We start from the raw sequence: 21,455 nt of genomic DNA, 5'->3' as shown, positions 1-21,455 counted from the left end.
CGTCTTCTCGCAGTTGAACCCCTTTCGTTCCGTTATTAATCCTAGTATCAAAAGCATAAGCATTTGGAGCGTTCCCCATTCACGTGTGGACTGCTATTAACAATTTGCGTTACATGATCCTAGCTAAAATTCTGCATATACAATTCCAACTACCGGCTCGTACACATTTCTAGAAACGAGCGCAAAACACAGCGTCAGGTTCCACCGAGACTCGAACTCGGATCGCTGGATTCAAAGTCCAGAGTGCTAACCATTACACCATGGAACCGGATGCCTGTAGCGGTCTTCAGTTCAGTAGCATCATGTCATTAAGCCGATGAGATGCGATGTTATTTCATGTAGCGTCCTCAGGAAGTGTTTGCGTGGCAAATGAAGCAACCAGGTAGGCTGAAAGTGGAAGGTGCACCTTCGAATGTAGCAAGAATTCTTGGCAGTATTCGTACATCAAGTGATGTCGAAGGCTCAGGTAATCAAAATCGCGCAACGGCCACTTTCGTATGGTGCATGCATTGTGCTGGAAGCAGCCTAGCTATGGAAACAGCTATGGACACAGAGTACTGGCGAAAACTGCGTGCTGACACAGAACGCTACGTAGTGGGCGGATAGTGCGTGACACGATAACATTTGCACTTCACACGGTCGAAAAACTGACACACAACTCTAGCAGCTCTTTGAGCATTCACATACACTGGTGTTCAGCACAGCTCATGTTGTGGGTGTCGGATTAAGAAAGCTCTTTGAGAATATGGTCCAGATTGTATGCTGCAACTAGCAAGTGTGGCAAAATGTCAGTAGGTGGCGGGTTGCAGACGTGCTTCCTTGTGCGGCCTGTTGGTCTAGGGGTATGATTCCTGCTTTGGGTGCAGGAGGTTCCGGGTTCATATCCCGGACAGGCCCTACTTTTCACTTTCGCGACAACCAAACACTACGTTAAACTTGCGAGTCTCTGAAAGTAAGCCACGCAACAGGACAAACTGCATGTGGGCCACCGGCCCAAGAGACTGGCAAGTGCGTCATGTGGAAAGCAATCTACGTGGCAGGATTAAGCCGTCTTCGCTCACTTATATCTATACGTAAAGACTGGCACGTACAGCGACTCCATTCGTTTCCCAGGAACTAGTACATCGCATGCACGTTTGTTAAATGCATGCGCATGCAGCACCCAAAACGGAGAGATGTCTTTCCTGCTGGGAGAAACAGCTGAGGGCGTCTTCTCGCAGTTGAACCCCTTTCGTTCCGTTATTAATCCTAGTATCAAAAGCATAAGCATTTGGAGCGTTCCCCATTCACGTGTGGACTGCTATTAACAATTTGCGTTACATGATCCTAGCTAAAATTCTGCATATACAATTCCAACTACCGGCTCGTACACATTTCTAGAAACGAGCGCAAAACACAGCGTCAGGTTCCACCGAGACTCGAACTCGGATCGCTGGATTCAAAGTCCAGAGTGCTAACCATTACACCATGGAACCGGATGCCTGTAGCGGTCTTCAGTTCAGTAGCATCATGTCATTAAGCCGATGAGATGCGATGTTATTTCATGTAGCGTCCTCAGGAAGTGTTTGCGTGGCAAATGAAGCAACCAGGTAGGCTGAAAGTGGAAGGTGCACCTTCGAATGTAGCAAGAATTCTTGGCAGTATTCGTACATCAAGTGATGTCGAAGGCTCAGGTAATCAAAATCGCGCAACGGCCACTTTCGTATGGTGCATGCATTGTGCTGGAAGCAGCCTAGCTATGGAAACAGCTATGGACACAGAGTACTGGCGAAAACTGCGTGCTGACACAGAACGCTACGTAGTGGGCGGATAGTGCGTGACACGATAACATTTGCACTTCACACGGTCGAAATACTGACACACAACTCTAGCAGCTCTTTGAGCATTCACATACACTGGTGTTCAGCACAGCTCATGTTGTGGGTGTCGGATTAAGAAAGCTCTTTGAGAATATGGTCCAGATTGTATGCTGCAACTAGCAAGTGCGGCAAGATGTCAGTAGGTGGCGGGGTGCAGACGTGCTTCCTTGTGCGGCCTGTTGGTCTAGGGGTATGATTCCTGCTTTGGGTGCAGGAGGTTCCGGGTTCATATCCCGGACAGGCCCTACTTTTCAGTTTCGCGACAACCAAACACTACGTTAAACTTGCGAGTCTCTGAAAGTAAGCCACGCAACAGGACAAACTGCATGTGGGCCACCGGCCCAAGAGACTGGCAAGTGCGTCATGTGGAAAGCAATCTACGTGGCAGGATTAAGCCGTCTTCGCTCACTTATATCTATACGTAAAGACTGGCACGTACAGCGATTCTATTCGTTTCCCAGGAACTAGTACATCGCATGCACGTTTGTTAAATGCATGCGCATGCAGCACCCAAAACGGAGAGATGTCTTTCCTGCTGGGAGAAACAGCTGAGGGCGTCTTCTCGCAGTTGAACCCCTTTGGTTCCGTTATTAATCCTAGTATCAAAAGCATAAGCATTTGGAGCGTTCCCCATTCACGTGTGGACTGCTATTAACAATTTGCGTTACATGATCCTAGCTAAAATTCTGCATATACAATTCCAACTACCGGCTCGTACACATTTCTAGAAACGAGCGCAAAACACAGCGTCAGGTTCCACCGAGACTCGAACTCGGATCGCTGGATTCAAAGTCCAGAGTGCTAACCATTACACCATGGAACCGGATGCCTGTAGCGGTCTTCAGTTCAGTAGCATCATGTCATTAAGCCGATGAGATGCGATGTTATTTCATGTAGCGTCCTCAGGAAGTGTTTGCGTGGCAAATGAAGCAACCAAGTAGGCTGAAAGTGGAAGGTGCACCTTCGAATGTAGCAAGAATTCTTGCCAGTATTCGTACATCAAGTGGTGTCGAAGGCTCAGGTAATCAAAATCGCGCAACGGCCACTTTCGTATGGTGCATGCATTGTGCTGGAAGCAGCCTAGCTATGGAAACAGCTATGGACACAGAGTACTGGCGAAAACTGCGTGCTGACACAGAACGCTACGTAGTGGACGGATAGTGCGTGACACGATAACATTTGCACTTCACACGGTCGAAAAACTGACACACAACTCTAGCAGCTCTTTGAGCATTCACATACACTGGTGTTCAGCACAGCTCATGTTGTGGGTGTCGGATTAAGAAAGCTCTTTGAGAATATGGTCCAGATTGTATGCTGCAACTAGCAAGTGCGGCAAGATGTCAGTAGGTGGCGGGGTGCAGACGTGCTTCCTTGTGCGGCCTGTTGGTCTAGGGGTATGATTCCTGCTTTGGGTGCAGGAGGTTCCGGGTTCATATCCCGGACAGGCCCTACTTTTCAGTTTCGCGACAACCAAACACTACGTTAAACTTGCGAGTCTCTGAAAGTAAGCCACGCAACAGGACAAACTGCATGTGGGCCACCGGCCCAAGAGACTGGCAAGTGCGTCATGTGAAAAGCAATCTACGTGGCAGGATTAAGCCGTCTTCGCTCACTTATATCTATACGTAAAGACTGGCACGTACAGCGATTCTATTCGTTTCCCAGGAACTAGTACATCGCATGCACGTTTGTTAAATGCATGCGCATGCAGCACCCAAAACGGAGAGATGTCTTTCCTGCTGGGAGAAACAGCTGAGGGCGTCTTCTCGCAGTTGAACCCCTTTCGTTCCGTTATTAATCCTAGTATCAAAAGCATAAGCATTTGGAGCGTTCCCCATTCACGTGTGGACTGCTATTAACAATTTGCGTTACATGATCCTAGCTAAAATTCTGCATATACAATTCCAACTACCGGCTCGTACACATTTCTAGAAACGAGCGCAAAACACAGCGTCAGGTTCCACCGAGACTCGAACTCGGATCGCTGGATTCAAAGTCCAGAGTGCTAACCATTACACCATGGAACCGGATGCATGTAGCAGTCTTCAGTTCAGTAGCATCATGTCATTAAGCCGATGAGATGCGATGTTATTTCATGTAGCGTCCTCAGGAAGTGTTTGCGTGGCAAATGAAGCAACCAAGTAGGCTGAAAGTGGAAGGTGCACCTTCGATTGTAGCAAGAATTCTTGCCAGTATTCGTACATCAAGTGATGTCGAAGGCTCAGGTAATCAAAATCGCGCAACGGCCACTTTCGTATGGTGCATGCATTGTGCTGGAAGCAGCCTAGCTATGGAAACAGCTATGGACACAGAGTACTGGCGAAAACTGCGTGCTGACACAGAACGCTACGTAGTGGGCGGATAGTGCGTGACACGATAACATTTGCACTTCACACGGTCGAAATACTGACACACAACTCTAGCAGCTCTTTGAGCATTCACATACACTGGTGTTCAGCACAGCTCATGTTGTGGGTGTCGGATTAAGAAAGCTCTTTGAGAATATGGTCCAGATTGTATGCTGCAACTAGCAAGTGCGGCAAGATGTCAGTAGGTGGCGGGGTGCAGACGTGCTTCCTTGTGCGGCCTGTTGGTCTAGGGGTATGATTCCTGCTTTGGGTGCAGGAGGTTCCGGGTTCATATCCCGGACAGGCCCTACTTTTCAGTTTCGCGACAACCAAACACTACGTTAAACTTGCGAGTCTCTGAAAGTAAGCCACGCAACAGGACAAACTGCATGTGGGCCACCGGCCCAAGAGACTGGCAAGTGCGTCATGTGAAAAGCAATCTACGTGGCAGGATTAAGCCGTCTTCGCTCACTTATATCTATACGTAAAGACTGGCACGTACAACGATTCTATTCGTTTCCCAGGAACTAGTACATCGCATGCACGTTTGTTAAATGCATGCGCATGCAGCACCCAAAACGGAGAGATGTCTTTCCTGCTGGGAGAAACAGCTGAGGGCGTCTTCTCGCAGTTGAACCCCTTTCGTTCCGTTATTAATCCTAGTATCAAAAGCATAAGCATTTGGAGCGTTCCCCATTCACGTGTGGACTGCTATTAACAATTTGCGTTACATGATCCTAGCTAAAATTCTGCATATACAATTCCAACTACCGGCTCGTACACATTTCTAGAAACGAGCGCAAAACACAGCGTCAGGTTCCACCGAGACTCGAACTCGGATCGCTGGATTCAAAGTCCAGAGTGCTAACCATTACACCATGGAACCGGATGCCTGTAGCGGTCTTCAGTTCAGTAGCATCATGTCATTAAGCCGATGAGATGCGATGTTATTTCATGTAGCGTCCTCAGGAAGTGTTTGCGTGGCAAATGAAGCAACCAGGTAGGCTGAAAGTGGAAGGTGCACCTTCGAATGTAGCAAGAATTCTTGCCAGTATTCGTACATCAAGTGATGTCGAAGGCTCAGGTAATCAAAATCGCGCAACGGCCACTTTCGTATGGTGCATGCATTGTGCTGGAAGCAGCCTAGCTATGGAAACAGCTATGGACACAGAGTACTGGCGAAAACTGCGTGCTGACACAGAACGCTACGTAGTGGGCGGATAGTGCGTGACACGATAACATTTGCACTTCACACGGTCGAAATACTGACACACAACTCTAGCAGCTCTTTGAGCATTCACATACACTGGTGTTCAGCACAGCTCATGTTGTGGGTGTCGGATTAAGAAAGCTCTTTGAGAATATGGTCCAGATTGTATGCTGCAACTAGCAAGTGCGGCAAGATGTCAGTAGGTGGCGGGGTGCAGACGTGCTTCCTTGTGCGGCCTGTTGGTCTAGGGGTATGATTCCTGCTTTGGGTGCAGGAGGTTCCGGGTTCATATCCCGGACAGGCCCTACTTTTCAGTTTCGCGACAACCAAACACTACGTTAAACTTGCGAGTCTCTGAAAGTAAGCCACGCAACAGGACAAACTGCATGTGGGCCACCGGCCCAAGAGACTGGCAAGTGCGTCATGTGAAAAGCAATCTACGTGGCAGGATTAAGCCGTCTTCGCTCACTTATATCTATACGTAAAGACTGGCACGTACAACGATTCTATTCGTTTCCCAGGAACTAGTACATCGCATGCACGTTTGTTAAATGCATGCGCATGCAGCACCCAAAACGGAGAGATGTCTTTCCTGCTGGGAGAAACAGCTGAGGGCGTCTTCTCGCAGTTGAACCCCTTTCGTTCCGTTATTAATCCTAGTATCAAAAGCATAAGCATTTGGAGCGTTCCCCATTCACGTGTGGACTGCTATTAACAATTTGCGTTACATGATCCTAGCTAAAATTCTGCATATACAATTCCAACTACCGGCTCGTACACATTTCTAGAAACGAGCGCAAAACACAGCGTCAGGTTCCACCGAGACTCGAACTCGGATCGCTGGATTCAAAGTCCAGAGTGCTAACCATTACACCATGGAACCGGATGCCTGTAGCGGTCTTCAGTTCAGTAGCATCATGTCATTAAGCCGATGAGATGCGATGTTATTTCATGTAGCGTCCTCAGGAAGTGTTTGCGTGGCAAATGAAGCAACCAGGTAGGCTGAAAGTGGAAGGTGCACCTTCGAATGTAGCAAGAATTCTTGCCAGTATTCGTACATCAAGTGATGTCGAAGGCTCAGGTAATCAAAATCGCGCAACGGCCACTTTCGTATGGTGCATGCATTGTGCTGGAAGCAGCCTAGCTATGGAAACAGCTATGGACACAGAGTACTGGCGAAAACTGCGTGCTGACACAGAACGCTACGTAGTGGGCGGATAGTGCGTGACACGATAACATTTGCACTTCACACGGTCGAAATACTGACACACAACTCTAGCAGCTCTTTGAGCATTCACATACACTGGTGTTCAGCACAGCTCATGTTGTGGGTGTCGGATTAAGAAAGCTCTTTGAGAATATGGTCCAGATTGTATGCTGCAACTAGCAAGTGCGGCAAGATGTCAGTAGGTGGCGGGGTGCAGACGTGCTTCCTTGTGCGGCCTGTTGGTCTAGGGGTATGATTCCTGCTTTGGGTGCAGGAGGTTCCGGGTTCATATCCCGGACAGGCCCTACTTTTCAGTTTCGCGACAACCAAACACTACGTTAAACTTGCGAGTCTCTGAAAGTAAGCCACGCAACAGGACAAACTGCATGTGGGCCACCGGCCCAAGAGACTGGCAAGTGCGTCATGTGGAAAGCAATCTACGTGGCAGGATTAAGCCGTCTTCGCTCACTTATATCTATACGTAAAGACTGGCACGTACAGCGATTCTATTCGTTTCCCAGGAACTAGTACATCGCATGCACGTTTGTTAAATGCATGCGCATGCAGCACCCAAAACGGAGAGATGTCTTTCCTGCTGGGAGAAACAGCTGAGGGCGTCTTCTCGCAGTTGAACCCCTTTCGTTCCGTTATTAATCCTAGTATCAAAAGCATAAGCATTTGGAGCGTTCCCCATTCACGTGTGGACTGCTATTAACAATTTGCGTTACATGATCCTAGCTAAAATTCTGCATATACAATTCCAACTACCGGCTCGTACACATTTCTAGAAACGAGCGCAAAACACAGCGTCAGGTTCCACCGAGACTCGAACTCGGATCGCTGGATTCAAAGTCCAGAGTGCTAACCATTACACCATGGAACCGGATGCCTGTAGCGGTCTTCAGTTCAGTAGCATCATGTCATTAAGCCGATGAGATGCGATGTTATTTCATGTAGCGTCCTCAGGAAGTGTTTGCGTGGCAAATGAAGCAACCAAGTTGGCTGAAAGTGGAAGGTGCACCTTCGAATGTAGCAAGAATTCTTGCCAGTATTCGTACATCAAGTGGTGTCGAAGGCTCAGGTAATCAAAATCGCGCAACGGCCACTTTCGTATGGTGCATGCATTGTGCTGGAAGCAGCCTAGCTATGGAAACAGCTATGGACACAGAGTACTGGCGAAAACTGCGTGCTGACACAGAACGCTACGTAGTGGGCGGATAGTGCGTGACACGATAACATTTGCACTTCACACGGTCGAAAAACTGACACACAACTCTAGCAGCTCTTTGAGCATTCACATACACTGGTGTTCAGCACAGCTCATGTTGTGGGTGTCGGATTAAGAAAGCTCTTTGAGAATATGGTCCAGATTGTATGCTGCAACTAGCAAGTGCGGCAAGATGTCAGTAGGTGGCGGGGTGCAGACGTGCTTCCTTGTGCGGCCTGTTGGTCTAGGGGTATGATTCCTGCTTTGGGTGCAGGAGGTTCCGGGTTCATATCCCGGACAGGCCCTACTTTTCAGTTTCGCGACAACCAAACACTACGTTAAACTTGCGAGTCTCTGAAAGTAAGCCACGCAACAGGACAAACTGCATGTGGGCCACCGGCCCAAGAGACTGGCAAGTGCGTCATGTGAAAAGCAATCTACGTGGCAGGATTAAGCCGTCTTCGCTCACTTATATCTATACGTAAAGACTGGCACGTACAGCGATTCTATTCGTTTCCCAGGAACTAGTACATCGCATGCACGTTTGTTAAATGCATGCGCATGCAGCACCCAAAACGGAGAGATGTCTTTCCTGCTGGGAGAAACAGCTGAGGGCGTCTTCTCGCAGTTGAACCCCTTTCGTTCCGTTATTAATCCTAGTATCAAAAGCATCAGCATTTGGAGCGTTCCCCATTCACGTGTGGACTGCTATTAACAATTTGCGTTACATGATCCTAGCTAAAATTCTGCATATACAATTCCAACTACCGGCTCGTACACATTTCTAGAAACGAGCGCAAAACACAGCGTCAGGTTCCACCGAGACTCGAACTCGGATCGCTGGATTCAAAGTCCAGAGTGCTAACCATTACACCATGGAACCGGATGCCTGTGGCGGTCTTCAGTTCAGTAGCATCATGTCATTAAGCCGATGAGATGCGATGTTATTTCATGTAGCGTCCTCAGGAAGTGTTTGCGTGGCAAATGAAGCAACCAGGTAGGCTGAAAGTGGAAGGTGCACCTTCGAATGTAGCAAGAATTCTTGCCAGTATTCGTACATCAAGTGATGTCGAAGGCTCAGGTAATCAAAATCGCGCAACGGCCACTTTCGTATGGTGCATGCATTGTGCTGGAAGCAGCCTAGCTATGGAAACAGCTATGGACACAGAGTACTGGCGAAAACTGCGTGCTGACACAGAACGCTACGTAGTGGGCGGATAGTGCGTGACACGATAACATTTGCACTTCACACGGTCGAAATACTGACACACAACTCTAGCAGCTCTTTGAGCATTCACATACACTGGTGTTCAGCACAGCTCATGTTGTGGGTGTCGGATTAAGAAAGCTCTTTGAGAATATGGTCCAGATTGTATGCTGCAACTAGCAAGTGCGGCAAGATGTCAGTAGGTGGCGGGGTGCAGACGTGCTTCCTTGTGCGGCCTGTTGGTGTAGGGGTATGATTCCTGCTTTGGGTGCAGGAGGTTCCGGGTTCATATCCCGGACAGGCCCTACTTTTCACTTTCGCGACAACCAAACACTACGTTAAACTTGCGAGTCTCTGAAAGTAAGCCACGCAACAGGACAAACTGCATGTGGGCCACCGGCCCAAGAGACTGGCAAGTGCGTCATGTGGAAAGCAATCTACGTGGCAGGATTAAGCCGTCTTCGCTCACTTATATCTATACGTAAAGACTGGCACGTACAGCGATTCTATTCGTTTCCCAGGAACTAGTACATCGCATGCACGTTTGTTAAATGCATGCGCATGCAGCACCCAAAACGGAGAGATGTCTTTCCTGCTGGGAGAAACAGCTGAGGGCGTCTTCTCGCAGTTGAACCCCTTTCGTTCCGTTATTAATCCTAGTATCAAAAGCATAAGCATTTCTCCCGTCACCCACGGTACGGGACTATAAGTCCCACCGCCACACCTTCACCTGCACATGTTAGGCAATAAATTCTGCCTGACTCATGTAGTACTATCACCGTCAGAGGGTGGTACGGGACCACGAGTCCCACCGCCACACCTCCAAAGTGAATTGCAGTGACGCAGTCACTGCACAGTGGAAATTTACTGGCTTACCAACACAGTTAGACCGCAATAGACCGGTGATGCTGTATTGTAACCTATCACCCCGGACTACAAGTCCATTAAAAAAAAAAAAAAAAAAAAACATAAGCATTTGGAGCGTTCCCCATTCACGTGTGGACTGCTATTAACAATTTGCGTTACATGATCCTAGCTAAAATTCTGCATATACAATTCCAACTACCGGCTCGTACACATTTCTAGAAACGAGCGCAAAACACAGCGTCAGGTTCCACCGAGACTCGAACTCGGATCGCTGGATTCAAAGTCCAGAGTGCTAACCATTACACCATGGAACCGGATCCCTGTCGCTGTCTTCAGTTCAGTAGCATCATGTCATTAAGCCGATGAGATGCGATGTTATTTCATGTAGCGTCCTCAGGAAGTGTTTGCGTGGCAAATGAAGCAACCAAGTTGGCTGAAAGTGGAAGGTGCACCTTCGAATGTAGCAAGAATTCTTGCCAGTATTCGTACATCAAGTGATGTCGAAGGCTCAGGTAATCAAAATCGCGCAACGGCCACTTTCGTATGGTGCATGCATTGTGCTGGAAGCAGCCTAGCTATGGAAACAGCTATGGACACAGAGTACTGGCGAAAACTGCGTGCTGACACAGAACGCTACGTAGTGGGCGGATAGTGCGTGACACGATAACATTTGCACTTCACACGGTCGAAAAACTGACACACAACTCTAGCAGCTCTTTGAGCATTCACATACACTGGTGTTCAGCACAGCTCATGTTGTGGGTGTCGGATTAAGAAAGCTCTTTGAGAATATGGTCCAGATTGTATGCTGCAACTAGCAAGTGCGGCACGATGTCAGTAGGTGGCGGGGTGCAGACGTGCTTCCTTGTGCGGCCTGTTGGTCTAGGGGTATGATTCCTGCTTTGGGTGCAGGAGGTTCCGGGTTCATATCCCGGACACGCCCTACTTTTCACTTTCGCGACAACCAAACACTACGTTAAACTTGCGAGTCTCTGAAAGTAAGCCACGCAACAGGACAAACTGCATGTGGGCCACTGGCCCAAGAGACTGGCAAGTGCGTCATGTGGAAAGCAATCTACGTGGCAGGATTAAGCCGTCTTCGCTCACTTATATCTATACGTAAAGACTGGCACGTACAGCGATTCTATTCGTTTCCCAGGAACTAGTACATCGCATGCACGTTTGTTAAATGCATGCGCATGCAGCACCCAAAACGGAGAGATGTCTTTCCTGCTGGGAGAAACAGCTGAGGGCGTCTTCTCGCAGTTGAACCCCTTTGGTTCCGTTATTAATCCTAGTATCAAAAGCATAAGCATTTGGAGCGTTCCCCATTCACGTGTGGACTGCTATTAACAATTTGCGTTACATGATCCTAGCTAAAATTCTGCATATACAATTCCAACTTCCGGCTCGTACACATTTCTAGAAACGAGCGCAAATTACAGCGTCAGGTTCCACCGAGACTCGAACTCGGATCGCTGGATTCAAAGTCCAGAGTGCTAACCATTACACCATGGAACCGGATGCCTGTAGCGGTCTTCAATTCAGTAGCATCATGTCATTAAGCCGATGAGATGCGATGTTATTTCATGTAGCGTCCTCAGGAAGTGTTTGCGTGGCAAATGAAGCAACCAGGTAGGCTGAAAGTGGAAGGTGCACCTTCGAATGTAGCAAGAATTCTTGCCAGTATTCGTACATCAAGTGATGTCGAAGGCTCAGGTAATCAAAATCGCGCAACGGCCACTTTCGTATGGTGCATGCATTGTGCTGGAAGCAGCCTAGCTATGGAAACAGCTATGGACACAGAGTACTGGCGAAAACTGCGTGCTGACACACAACGCTACGTAGTGGGCGGATAGTGCGTCACACGATAACATTTGCACTTCACACGGTCGAAATACTGACACACAACTCTAGCAGCTCTTTGAGCATTCACATACACTGGTGTTCAGCACAGCTCATGTTGTGGGTGTCGGATTAAGGAAGCTCTTTGAGAATATGGTCCAGATTGTATGCTGCAACTAGCAAGTGCGGCAAGATGTCAGTAGGTGGCGGGGTGCAGACGTGCTTCCTTGTGCGGCCTGTTGGTCTAGGGGTATGATTCCTGCTTTGGGTGCAGGAGGTTCCGGGTTCATATCCCGGACAGCCCTACTTTTCACTTTCGCGACAACCAAACACTACGTTAAACTTGCGAGTCCTAGAAAGTAAGCCACGCAATAGGACAAACTGCATGTGGGCCACCGGCCCAAGAGACTGGCAAGTGCGTCATGTGGAAAGCAATCTACGTGGCAGGATTAAGCCGTCTTCGCTCACTTATATCTATACGTAAAGACTGGCACGTACAGCGATTCTATTCGTTTCCCAGGAACTAGTACATCGCATGCACGTTTGTTAAATGCATGCGCATGCAGCACCCAAAACGGAGAGATGTCTTTCCTGCTGGGAGAAACAGCTGAGGGCGTCTTCTCGCAGTTGAACCCCTTTCGTTCCGTTATTAATCCTAGTATCAAAAGCATAAGCATTTGGAGCGTTCCCCATTCACGTGTGGACTGCTATTAACAATTTGCGTTACATGATCCTAGCTAAAATTCTGCATATACAATTCCAACTACCGGCTCGTACACATTTCTAGAAACGAGCGCAAAACACAGCGTCAGGTTCCACCGAGACTCGAACTCGGATCGCTGGATTCAAAGTCCAGAGTGCTAACCATTACACCATGGAACCGGATGCCTGTAGCGGTCTTCAGTTCAGTAGCATCATGTCATTAAGCCGATGAGATGCGATGTTATTTCATGTAGCGTCCTCAGGAAGTGTTTGCGTGGCAAATGAAGCAACCAAGTTGGCTGAAAGTGGAAGGTGCACCTTCGAATGTAGCAAGAATTCTTGCCAGTATTCGTACATCAAGTGATGTCGAAGGCTCAGGTAATCAAAATCGCGCAACGGCCACTTTCGTATGGTGCATGCATTGTGCTGGAAGCAGCCTAGCTATGGAAACAGCTATGGACACAGAGTACTGGCGAAAACTGCGTGCTGACACAGAACGCTACGTAGTGGGCGGATAGTGCGTGACACGATAACATTTGCACTTCACACGGTCGAAATACTGACACACAACTCTAGCAGCTCTTTGAGCATTCACATACACTGGTGTTCAGCACAGCTCATGTTGTGGGTGTCGGATTAAGAAAGCTCTTTGAGAATATGGTCCAGATTGTATGCTGCAACTAGCAAGTGCGGCAAGATGTCAGTAGGTGGCGGTGTGCAGACGTTTTTTCTTGTGCGGCCTGTTGGTCTAGGGGTATGATTCCTGCTTTGGGTGCAGGAGGTTCCGGGTTCATATCCCGGACAGGCCCTACTTTTCAGTTTCGCGACAACCAAACACTACGTTAAACTTGCGAGTCTCTGAAAGTAAGCCACGCAACAGGACAAACTGCATGTGGGCCACCGGCCCAAGAGACTGGCAAGTGCGTCATGTGGAAAGCAATCTACGTGGCAGGATTAAGCCGTCTTCGCTCACTTATATCTATACGTAAAGACTGGCACGTACAGCGATTCTATTCGTTTCCCAGGAACTAGTACATCGCATGCACGTTTGTTAAATGCATGCGCATGCAGCACCCAAAACGGAGAGATGTCTTTCCTGCTGGGAGAAACAGCTGAGGGCGTCATCTCGCAGTTGAACCCCTTTCGTTCCGTTATTAATCCTAGTATCAAAAGCATAAGCATTTGGAGCGTTCCCCATTCACGTGTGGACTGCTATTAACAATTTGCGTTACATGATCCTAGCTAAAATTCTGCATATACAATTCCAACTACCGGCTCGTACACATTTCTAGAAACGAGCGCAAAACACAGCGTCAGGTTCCACCGAGACTCGAACTCGGATCGCTGGATTCAAAGTCCAGAGTGCTAACCATTACACCATGGAACCGGATGCCTGTAGCGGTCTTCAGTTCAGTAGCATCATGTCATTAAGCCGATGAGATGCGATGTTATTTCATGTAGCGTCCTCAGGAAGTGTTTGCGTGGCAAATGAAGCAACCAAGTTGGCTGAAAGTGGAAGGTGCACCTTCGAATGTAGCAAGAATTCTTGCCAGTATTCGTACATCAAGTGATGTCGAAGGCTCAGATAATCAAAATCGCGCAACGGCCACTTTCGTATGGTGCATGCATTGTGCTGGAAGCAGCCTAGCTATGGAAACAGCTATGGACACAGAGTACTGGCGAAAACTGCGTGCTGACACAGAACGCTACGTAGTGGGCGGATAGTGCGTGACACGATAACATTTGCACTTCACACGGTCGAAATACTGACACACAACTCTAGCAGCTCTTTGAGCATTCACATACACTGGTGTTCAGCACAGCTCATGTTGTGGGTGTCGGATTAAGAAAGCTCTTTGAGAATATGGTCCAGATTGTATGCTGCAACTAGCAAGTGCGGCAAGATGTCAGTAGGTGGCGGGGTGCAGACGTGCTTCATTGTGCGGCCTGTTGGTCTAGGGGTATGATTCCTGCTTTGGGTGCAGGAGGTTCCGGGTTCATATCCCGGACAGGCCCTACTTTTCACTTTCGCGACAACCAAACACTACGTTAAACTTGCGAGTCTCTGAAAGTAAGCCACGCAACAGGACAAACTGCATGTGGGCCACCGGCCCAAGAGACTGGCAAGTGCGTCATGTGGAAAGCAATCTACGTGGCAGGATTAAGCCGTCTTCGCTCACTTATATCTATACGTAAAAACTGGCACGTACAGCGATTCTATTCGTTTCCCAGGAACTAGTACATCGCATGCACGTTTGTTAAATGCATGCGCATGCAGCACCCAAAACGGAGAGATGTCTTTCCTGCTGGGAGAAACAGCTGAGGGCGTCTTCTCGCAGTTGAACCCCTTTCGTTCCGTTATTAATCCTAGTATCAAAAGCATAAGCATTTGGAGCGTTCCCCATTCACGTGTGGACTGCTATTAACAATTTGCTTTACATGATCCTAGCTAAAATTCTGCATATACAATTCCAACTACCGGCTCGTACACATTTCTAGAAACGAGCGCAAAACACAGCGTCAGGTTCCACCGAGACTCGAACTCGGATCGCTGGATTCAAAGTCCAGAGTGCTAACCATTACACCATGGAACCGGATGCCTGTAGCGGTCTTCAGTTCAGTAGCATCATGTCATTAAGCCGATGAGATGCGATGTTATTTCATGTAGCGTCCTCAGGAAGTGTTTGCGTGGCAAATGAAGCAACCAGGTAGGCTGAAAGTGGAAGGTGCACCTTCGAATGTAGCAAGAATTCTTGCCAGTATTCGTACATCAAGTGATGTCGAAGGCTCAGGTAATCAAAATCGCGCAACGGCCACTTTCGTATGGTGCATGCATTGTGCTGGAAGCAGCCTAGCTATGGAAACAGCTATGGACACAGAGTACTGGCGAAAACTGCGTGCTGACACAGAACGCTACGTAGTGGGCGGATAGTGCGTGACACGATAACATTTGCACTTCACACGGTCGAAAAACTGACACACAACTCTAGCAGCTCTTTGAGCATTCACATACACTGGTGTTCAGCACAGCTCATGTTGTGGGTGTCGGATTAAGAAAGCTCTTTGAGAATATGGTCCAGATTGTATGCTGCAACTAGCAAGTGCGGCACGATGTCAGTAGGTGGCGGGGTGCAGACGTGCTTCCTTGTGCGGCCTGTTGGTCTAGGGGTATGATTCCTGCTTTGGGTGCAGGAGGTTCCGGGTTCATATCCCGGACAGGCCCTACTTTTCACTTTCGCGACAACCAAACACTACGTTAAACTTGCGAGTCTCTGAAAGTAAGCCACGCAACAGGACAAACTGCATGTGGGCCACTGGCCCAAGAGACTGGCAAGTGCGTCATGTGGAAAGCAATCTACGTGGCAGGATTAAGCCGTCTTCGCTCACTTATATCTATACGTAAAGACTGGCACGTACAGCGATTCTATTCGTTTCCCAGGAACTAGTACATCGCATGCACGTTTGTTAAATGCATGCGCATGCAGCACCCAAAACGGAGAGATGTCTTTCCTGCTGGGAGAAACAGCTGAGGGCGTCTTCTCGCAGTTGAACCCCTTTCGTTCCGTTATTAATCCTAGTATCAAAAGCATAAGCATTTGGAGCGTTCCCCATTCACGTGTGGACTGCTATTAACAATTTGCGTTACATGATCCTAGCTAAAATTCTGCATATACAATTCCAACTACCGGCTCGTACACATTTCTAGAAACGAGCGCAAAACACAGCGTCAGGTTCCACCGAGACTCGAACTCGGATCGCTGGATTCAAAGTCCAGAGTGCTAACCATTACACCATGGAACCGGATCCCTGTCGCGGTCTTCAGTTCAGTAGCATCATGTCATTAAGCCGATGAGATGCGATGTTATTTCATGTAGCGTCCTCAGGAAGTGTTTGCGTGGCAAATGAAGCAACCAAGTTGGCTGAAAGTGGAAGGTGCACCTTCGAATGTAGCAAGAATTCTTGCCAGTATTCGTACATCAAGTGATGTCGAAGGCTCAGGTAATCAAAATCGCGCAACGGCCACTTTCGTATGGTGCATGCATTGTGCTGGAAGCAGCCTAGCTATGGAAACAGCTATGGACACAGAGTACTGGCGAAAACTGCGTGCTGACACAGAACGCTACGTAGTGGGCGGATAGTGCGTGACACGATAACATTTGCACTTCACACGGTCGAAAAACTGACACACAACTCTAGCAGCTCTTTGAGCATTCACATACACTGGTGTTCAGCACAGCTCATGTTGTGGGTGTCGGATTAAGAAAGCTCTTTGAGAATATGGTCCAGATTGTATGCTGCAACTAGCAAGTGCGGCAAGATGTCAGTAGGTGGCGGGGTGCAGACGTGCTTCCTTGTGCGGCCTGTTGGTCTAGGGGTATGATTCCTGCTTTGGGTGCAGGAGGTTCCGGGTTCATATCCCGGACACGCCCTACTTTTCACTTTCGCGACAACCAAACACTACGTTAAACTTGCGAGTCTCTGAAAGTAAGCCACGCAACAGGACAAACTGCATGTGGGCCACTGGCCCAAGAGACTGGCAAGTGCGTCATGTGGAAAGCAATCTACGTGGCAGGATTAAGCCGTCTTCGCTCACTTATATCTATACGTAAAGACTGGCACGTACAGCGATTCTATTCGTTTCCCAGGAACTAGTACATCGCATGCACGTTTGTTAAATGCATGCGCATGCAGCACCCAAAACGGAGAGATGTCTTTCCTGCTGGGAGAAACAGCTGAGGGCGTCTTCTCGCAGTTGAACCCCTTTGGTTCCGTTATTAATCCTAGTATCAAAAGCATAAGCATTTGGAGCGTTCCCCATTCACGTGTGGACTGCTATTAACAATTTGCGTTACATGATCCTAGCTAAAATTCTGCATATACAATTCCAACTTCCGGCTCGTACACATTTCTAGAAACGAGCGCAAAACACAGCGTCAGGTTCCACCGAGACTCGAACTCGGATCGCTGGATTCAAAGTCCAGAGTGCTAACCATTACACCATGGAACCGGATGCCTGTAGCGGTCTTCAATTCAGTAGCATCATGTCATTAAGCCGATGAGATGCGATGTTATTTCATGTAGCGTCCTCAGGAAGTGTTTGCGTGGCAAATGAAGCAACCAGGTAGGCTGAAAGTGGAAGGTGCACCTTCGAATGTAGCAAGAATTCTTGCCAGTATTCGTACATCAAGTGATGTCGAAGGCTCAGGTAATCAAAATCGCGCAACGGCCACTTTCGTATGGTGCATGCATTGTGCTGGAAGCAGCCTAGCTATGGAAACAGCTATGGACACAGAGTACTGGCGAAAACTGCGTGCTGACACACAACGCTACGTAGTGGGCGGATAGTGCGTCACACGATAACATTTGCACTTCACACGGTCGAAATACTGACACACAACTCTAGCAGCTCTTTGAGCATTCACATACACTGGTGTTCAGCACAGCTCATGTTGTGGGTGTCGGATTAAGAAAGCTCTTTGAGAATATGGTCCAGATTGTATGCTGCAACTAGCAAGTGCGGCAAGATGTCAGTAGGTGGCGGGGTGCAGACGTGCTTCCTTGTGCGGCCTGTTGGTCTAGGGGTATGATTCCTGCTTTGGGTGCAGGAGGTTCCGGGTTCATATCCCGGACAGGCCCTACTTTTCACTTTCGCGACAACCAAACACTACGTTAAACTTGCGAGTCTCTGAAAGTAAGCCACGCAACAGGACAAACTGCATGTGGGCCACCGGCCCAAGAGACTGGCAAGTGCGTCATGTGGAAAGCAATCTACGTGGCAGGATTAAGCCGTCTTCGCTCACTTATATCTATACGTAAAAACTGGCACGTACAGCGATTCTATTCGTTTCCCAGGAACTAGTACATCGCATGCACGTTTGTTAAATGCATGCGCATGCAGCACCCAAAACGGAGAGATGTCTTTCCTGCTGGGAGAAACAGCTGAGGGCGTCTTCTCGCAGTTGAACCCCTTTCGTTCCGTTATTAATCCTAGTATCAAAAGCATAAGCATTTGGAGCGTTCCCCATTCACGTGTGGACTGCTATTAACAATTTGCGTTACATGATCCTAGCTAAAATTCTGCATATACAATTCCAACTACCGGCTCGTACACATTTCTAGAAACGAGCGCAAAACACAGCGTCAGGTTCCACCGAGACTCGAACTCGGATCGCTGGATTCAAAGTCCAGAGTGCTAACCATTACACCATGGAACCGGATCCCTGTCGCGGTCTTCAGTTCAGTAGCATCATGTCATTAAGCCGATGAGATGCGATGTTATTTCATGTAGCGTCCTCAGGAAGTGTTTGCGTGGCAAATGAAGCAACCAAGTTGGCTGAAAGTGGAAGGTGCACCTTCGAATGTAGCAAGAATTCTTGCCAGTATTCGTACATCAAGTGATGTCGAAGGCTCAGGTAATCAAAATCGCGCAACGGCCACTTTCGTATGGTGCATGCATTGTGCTGGAAGCAGCCTAGCTATGGAAACAGCTATGGACACAGAGTACTGGCGAAAACTGCGTGCTGACACAGAACGCTACGTAGTGGGCGGATAGTGCGTGACACGATAACATTTGCACTTCACACGGTCGAAAAACTGACACACAACTCTAGCAGCTCTTTGAGCATTCACATACACTGGTGTTCAGCACAGCTCATGTTGTGGGTGTCGGATTAAGAAAGCTCTTTGAGAATATGGTCCAGATTGTATGCTGCAACTAGCAAGTGCGGCACGATGTCAGTAGGTGGCAGGGTGCAGACGTGCTTCCTTGTGCGGCCTGTTGGTCTAGGGGTATGATTCCTGCTTTGGGTGCAGGAGGTTCCGGGTTCATATCCCGGACAGGCCCTACTTTTCACTTTCGCGACAACCAAACACTACGTTAAACTTGCGAGTCTCTGAAAGTAAGCCACGCAACAGGACAAACTGCATGTGGGCCACTGGCCCAAGAGACTGGCAAGTGCGTCATGTGGAAAGCAATCTACGTGGCAGGATTAAGCCGTCTTCGCTCACTTATATCTATACGTAAAGACTGGCACGTACAGCGATTCTATTCGTTTCCCAGGAACTAGTACATCGCATGCACGTTTGTTAAATGCATGCGCATGCAGCACCCAAAACGGAGAGATGTCTTTCCTGCTGGGAGAAACAGCTGAGGGCGTCTTCTCGCAGTTGAACCCCTTTGGTTCCGTTATTAATCCTAGTATCAAAAGCATAAGCATTTGGAGCGTTCCCCATTCACGTGTGGACTGCTATTAACAATTTGCGTTACATGATCCTAGCTAAAATTCTGCATATACAATTCCAACTTCCGGCTCGTACACATTTCTAGAAACGAGCGCAAAACACAGCGTCAGGTTCCACCGAGACTCGAACTCGGATCGCTGGATTCAAAGTCCAGAGTGCTAACCATTACACCATGGAACCGGATGCCTGTAGCGGTCTTCAATTCAGTAGCATCATGTCATTAAGCCGATGAGATGCGATGTTATTTCATGTAGCGTCCTCAGGAAGTGTTTGCGTGGCAAATGAAGCAACCAGGTAGGCTGAAAGTGGAAGGTGCACCTTCGAATGTAGCAAGAATTCTTGCCAGTATTCGTACATCAAGTGATGTCGAAGGCTCAGGTAATCAAAATCGCGCAACGGCCACTTTCGTATGGTGCATGCATTGTGCTGGAAGCAGCCTAGCTATGGAAACAGCTATGGACACAGAGTACTGGCGAAAACTGCGTGCTGACACACAACGCTACGTAGTGGGCGGATAGTGCGTCACACGATAACATTTGCACTTCACACGGTCGAAATACTGACACACAACTCTAGCAGCTCTTTGAGCATTCACATACACTGGTGTTCAGCACAGCTCATGTTGTGGGTGTCGGATTAAGAAAGCTCTTTGAGAATATGGTCCAGATTGTATGCTGCAACTAGCAAGTGCGGCAAGATGTCAGTAGGTGGCGGGGTGCAGACGCGCTTCCTTGTGCGGCCTGTTGGTCTAGGGGTATGATTCCTGCTTTGGGTGCAGGAGGTTCCGGGTTCATATCCCACACAGGCCCTACTTTTCACTTTCGCGACAACCAAACACTACGTTAAACTTGCGAGTCTCTGAAAGTAAGCCACGCAACAGGACAAACTGCATGTGGGCCACCGGCCCAAGAGACTGGCAAGTGCGTCATGTGGAAAGCAATCTACGTGGCAGGATTAAGCCGTCTTCGCTCACTTATATCTATACGTAAAAACTGGCACGTACAGCGATTCTATTCGTTTCCCAGGAACTAGTACATCGCATGCACGTTTGTTAAATGCATGCGCATGCAGCACCCAAAACGGAGAGATGTCTTTCCTGCTGGGAGAAACAGCTGAGGGCGTCTTCTCGCAGTTGAACCCCTTTCGTTCCGTTATTAATCCTAGTATCAAAAGCATAAGCATTTGGAGCGTTCCCCATTCACGTGTGGACTGCTATTAACAATTTGCGTTACATGATCCTAGCTAAAATTCTGCATATACAATTCCAACTACCGGCTCGTACACATTTCTAGAAACGAGCGCAAAACACAGCGTCAGGTTCCACCGAGACTCGAACTCGGATCGCTGGATTCAAAGTCCAGAGTGCTAACCATTACACCATGGAACCGGATCCCTGTCGCGGTCTTCAGTTCAGTAGCATCATGTCATTAAGCCGATGAGATGCGATGTTATTTCATGTAGCGTCCTCAGGAAGTGTTTGCGTGGCAAATGAAGCAACCAAGTTGGCTGAAAGTGGAAGGTGCACCTTCGAATGTAGCAAGAATTCTTGCCAGTATTCGTACATCAAGTGATGTCGAAGGCTCAGGTAATCAAAATCGCGCAACGGCCACTTTCGTATGGTGCATGCATTGTGCTGGAAGCAGCCTAGCTATGGAAACAGCTATGGACACAGAGTACTGGCGAAAACTGCGTGCTGACACAGAACGCTACGTAGTGGGCGGATAGTGCGTGACACGATAACATTTGCACTTCACACGG

The 21,455-nt window shown here is 48.4% G+C and overlaps 30 non-coding genes across 30 annotated transcripts; 12 read left to right on the top strand and 18 right to left on the bottom strand.

Moving 5' to 3' along the window:
• Positions 1-196: 196 nt before the first annotated feature.
• On the bottom strand, positions 197-268 carry Trnaq-uug (transfer RNA glutamine (anticodon UUG)). The gene has a single exon. It is a non-coding gene; the product is annotated as a tRNA-Gln (tRNA).
• A 557-nt stretch (positions 269-825) lies between these two features.
• On the top strand, positions 826-897 carry Trnap-ugg (transfer RNA proline (anticodon UGG)). Its single transcript has one exon. It is a non-coding gene; the product is annotated as a tRNA-Pro (tRNA).
• Positions 898-1,403: 506 nt separating this feature from the next.
• Trnaq-uug (transfer RNA glutamine (anticodon UUG)) lies at positions 1,404-1,475 on the bottom strand. Its single transcript has one exon. It is a non-coding gene; the product is annotated as a tRNA-Gln (tRNA).
• Positions 1,476-2,032: 557 nt separating this feature from the next.
• Trnap-ugg (transfer RNA proline (anticodon UGG)) lies at positions 2,033-2,104 on the top strand. Its single transcript has one exon. It is a non-coding gene; the product is annotated as a tRNA-Pro (tRNA).
• A 506-nt stretch (positions 2,105-2,610) lies between these two features.
• Trnaq-uug (transfer RNA glutamine (anticodon UUG)) lies at positions 2,611-2,682 on the bottom strand. Its single transcript has one exon. It is a non-coding gene; the product is annotated as a tRNA-Gln (tRNA).
• Positions 2,683-3,239: 557 nt separating this feature from the next.
• Trnap-ugg (transfer RNA proline (anticodon UGG)) lies at positions 3,240-3,311 on the top strand. The gene has a single exon. It is a non-coding gene; the product is annotated as a tRNA-Pro (tRNA).
• Positions 3,312-3,817: 506 nt separating this feature from the next.
• Trnaq-uug (transfer RNA glutamine (anticodon UUG)) lies at positions 3,818-3,889 on the bottom strand. The gene has a single exon. It is a non-coding gene; the product is annotated as a tRNA-Gln (tRNA).
• Positions 3,890-4,446: 557 nt separating this feature from the next.
• Positions 4,447-4,518, top strand: Trnap-ugg (transfer RNA proline (anticodon UGG)). The gene has a single exon. It is a non-coding gene; the product is annotated as a tRNA-Pro (tRNA).
• A 506-nt stretch (positions 4,519-5,024) lies between these two features.
• On the bottom strand, positions 5,025-5,096 carry Trnaq-uug (transfer RNA glutamine (anticodon UUG)). The gene has a single exon. It is a non-coding gene; the product is annotated as a tRNA-Gln (tRNA).
• Positions 5,097-5,653: 557 nt separating this feature from the next.
• On the top strand, positions 5,654-5,725 carry Trnap-ugg (transfer RNA proline (anticodon UGG)). The gene has a single exon. It is a non-coding gene; the product is annotated as a tRNA-Pro (tRNA).
• Positions 5,726-6,231: 506 nt separating this feature from the next.
• Positions 6,232-6,303, bottom strand: Trnaq-uug (transfer RNA glutamine (anticodon UUG)). The gene has a single exon. It is a non-coding gene; the product is annotated as a tRNA-Gln (tRNA).
• Positions 6,304-6,860: 557 nt separating this feature from the next.
• Positions 6,861-6,932, top strand: Trnap-ugg (transfer RNA proline (anticodon UGG)). Its single transcript has one exon. It is a non-coding gene; the product is annotated as a tRNA-Pro (tRNA).
• A 506-nt stretch (positions 6,933-7,438) lies between these two features.
• Positions 7,439-7,510, bottom strand: Trnaq-uug (transfer RNA glutamine (anticodon UUG)). The gene has a single exon. It is a non-coding gene; the product is annotated as a tRNA-Gln (tRNA).
• Positions 7,511-8,067: 557 nt separating this feature from the next.
• On the top strand, positions 8,068-8,139 carry Trnap-ugg (transfer RNA proline (anticodon UGG)). The gene has a single exon. It is a non-coding gene; the product is annotated as a tRNA-Pro (tRNA).
• Positions 8,140-8,645: 506 nt separating this feature from the next.
• Trnaq-uug (transfer RNA glutamine (anticodon UUG)) lies at positions 8,646-8,717 on the bottom strand. The gene has a single exon. It is a non-coding gene; the product is annotated as a tRNA-Gln (tRNA).
• A 1,433-nt stretch (positions 8,718-10,150) lies between these two features.
• Positions 10,151-10,222, bottom strand: Trnaq-uug (transfer RNA glutamine (anticodon UUG)). The gene has a single exon. It is a non-coding gene; the product is annotated as a tRNA-Gln (tRNA).
• A 1,135-nt stretch (positions 10,223-11,357) lies between these two features.
• On the bottom strand, positions 11,358-11,429 carry Trnaq-uug (transfer RNA glutamine (anticodon UUG)). The gene has a single exon. It is a non-coding gene; the product is annotated as a tRNA-Gln (tRNA).
• A 1,134-nt stretch (positions 11,430-12,563) lies between these two features.
• On the bottom strand, positions 12,564-12,635 carry Trnaq-uug (transfer RNA glutamine (anticodon UUG)). The gene has a single exon. It is a non-coding gene; the product is annotated as a tRNA-Gln (tRNA).
• Positions 12,636-13,192: 557 nt separating this feature from the next.
• Trnap-ugg (transfer RNA proline (anticodon UGG)) lies at positions 13,193-13,264 on the top strand. The gene has a single exon. It is a non-coding gene; the product is annotated as a tRNA-Pro (tRNA).
• A 506-nt stretch (positions 13,265-13,770) lies between these two features.
• Positions 13,771-13,842, bottom strand: Trnaq-uug (transfer RNA glutamine (anticodon UUG)). Its single transcript has one exon. It is a non-coding gene; the product is annotated as a tRNA-Gln (tRNA).
• Positions 13,843-14,399: 557 nt separating this feature from the next.
• Trnap-ugg (transfer RNA proline (anticodon UGG)) lies at positions 14,400-14,471 on the top strand. Its single transcript has one exon. It is a non-coding gene; the product is annotated as a tRNA-Pro (tRNA).
• Positions 14,472-14,977: 506 nt separating this feature from the next.
• On the bottom strand, positions 14,978-15,049 carry Trnaq-uug (transfer RNA glutamine (anticodon UUG)). The gene has a single exon. It is a non-coding gene; the product is annotated as a tRNA-Gln (tRNA).
• Positions 15,050-15,606: 557 nt separating this feature from the next.
• Positions 15,607-15,678, top strand: Trnap-ugg (transfer RNA proline (anticodon UGG)). Its single transcript has one exon. It is a non-coding gene; the product is annotated as a tRNA-Pro (tRNA).
• A 506-nt stretch (positions 15,679-16,184) lies between these two features.
• On the bottom strand, positions 16,185-16,256 carry Trnaq-uug (transfer RNA glutamine (anticodon UUG)). The gene has a single exon. It is a non-coding gene; the product is annotated as a tRNA-Gln (tRNA).
• Positions 16,257-17,391: 1,135 nt separating this feature from the next.
• Positions 17,392-17,463, bottom strand: Trnaq-uug (transfer RNA glutamine (anticodon UUG)). The gene has a single exon. It is a non-coding gene; the product is annotated as a tRNA-Gln (tRNA).
• Positions 17,464-18,020: 557 nt separating this feature from the next.
• Positions 18,021-18,092, top strand: Trnap-ugg (transfer RNA proline (anticodon UGG)). Its single transcript has one exon. It is a non-coding gene; the product is annotated as a tRNA-Pro (tRNA).
• Positions 18,093-18,598: 506 nt separating this feature from the next.
• Trnaq-uug (transfer RNA glutamine (anticodon UUG)) lies at positions 18,599-18,670 on the bottom strand. Its single transcript has one exon. It is a non-coding gene; the product is annotated as a tRNA-Gln (tRNA).
• Positions 18,671-19,227: 557 nt separating this feature from the next.
• Trnap-ugg (transfer RNA proline (anticodon UGG)) lies at positions 19,228-19,299 on the top strand. Its single transcript has one exon. It is a non-coding gene; the product is annotated as a tRNA-Pro (tRNA).
• A 506-nt stretch (positions 19,300-19,805) lies between these two features.
• Positions 19,806-19,877, bottom strand: Trnaq-uug (transfer RNA glutamine (anticodon UUG)). Its single transcript has one exon. It is a non-coding gene; the product is annotated as a tRNA-Gln (tRNA).
• A 1,135-nt stretch (positions 19,878-21,012) lies between these two features.
• On the bottom strand, positions 21,013-21,084 carry Trnaq-uug (transfer RNA glutamine (anticodon UUG)). The gene has a single exon. It is a non-coding gene; the product is annotated as a tRNA-Gln (tRNA).
• Between the last annotated feature and the right edge of the window lie 371 nt (positions 21,085-21,455).

Source organism: Schistocerca cancellata, chromosome 2 (assembly GCF_023864275.1).
Source record: "Schistocerca cancellata isolate TAMUIC-IGC-003103 chromosome 2, iqSchCanc2.1, whole genome shotgun sequence".
Classification (NCBI taxonomy): domain Eukaryota; kingdom Metazoa; phylum Arthropoda; class Insecta; order Orthoptera; family Acrididae; genus Schistocerca; species Schistocerca cancellata.
This window is presented reverse-complemented; position numbering and strand designations above follow the sequence as displayed.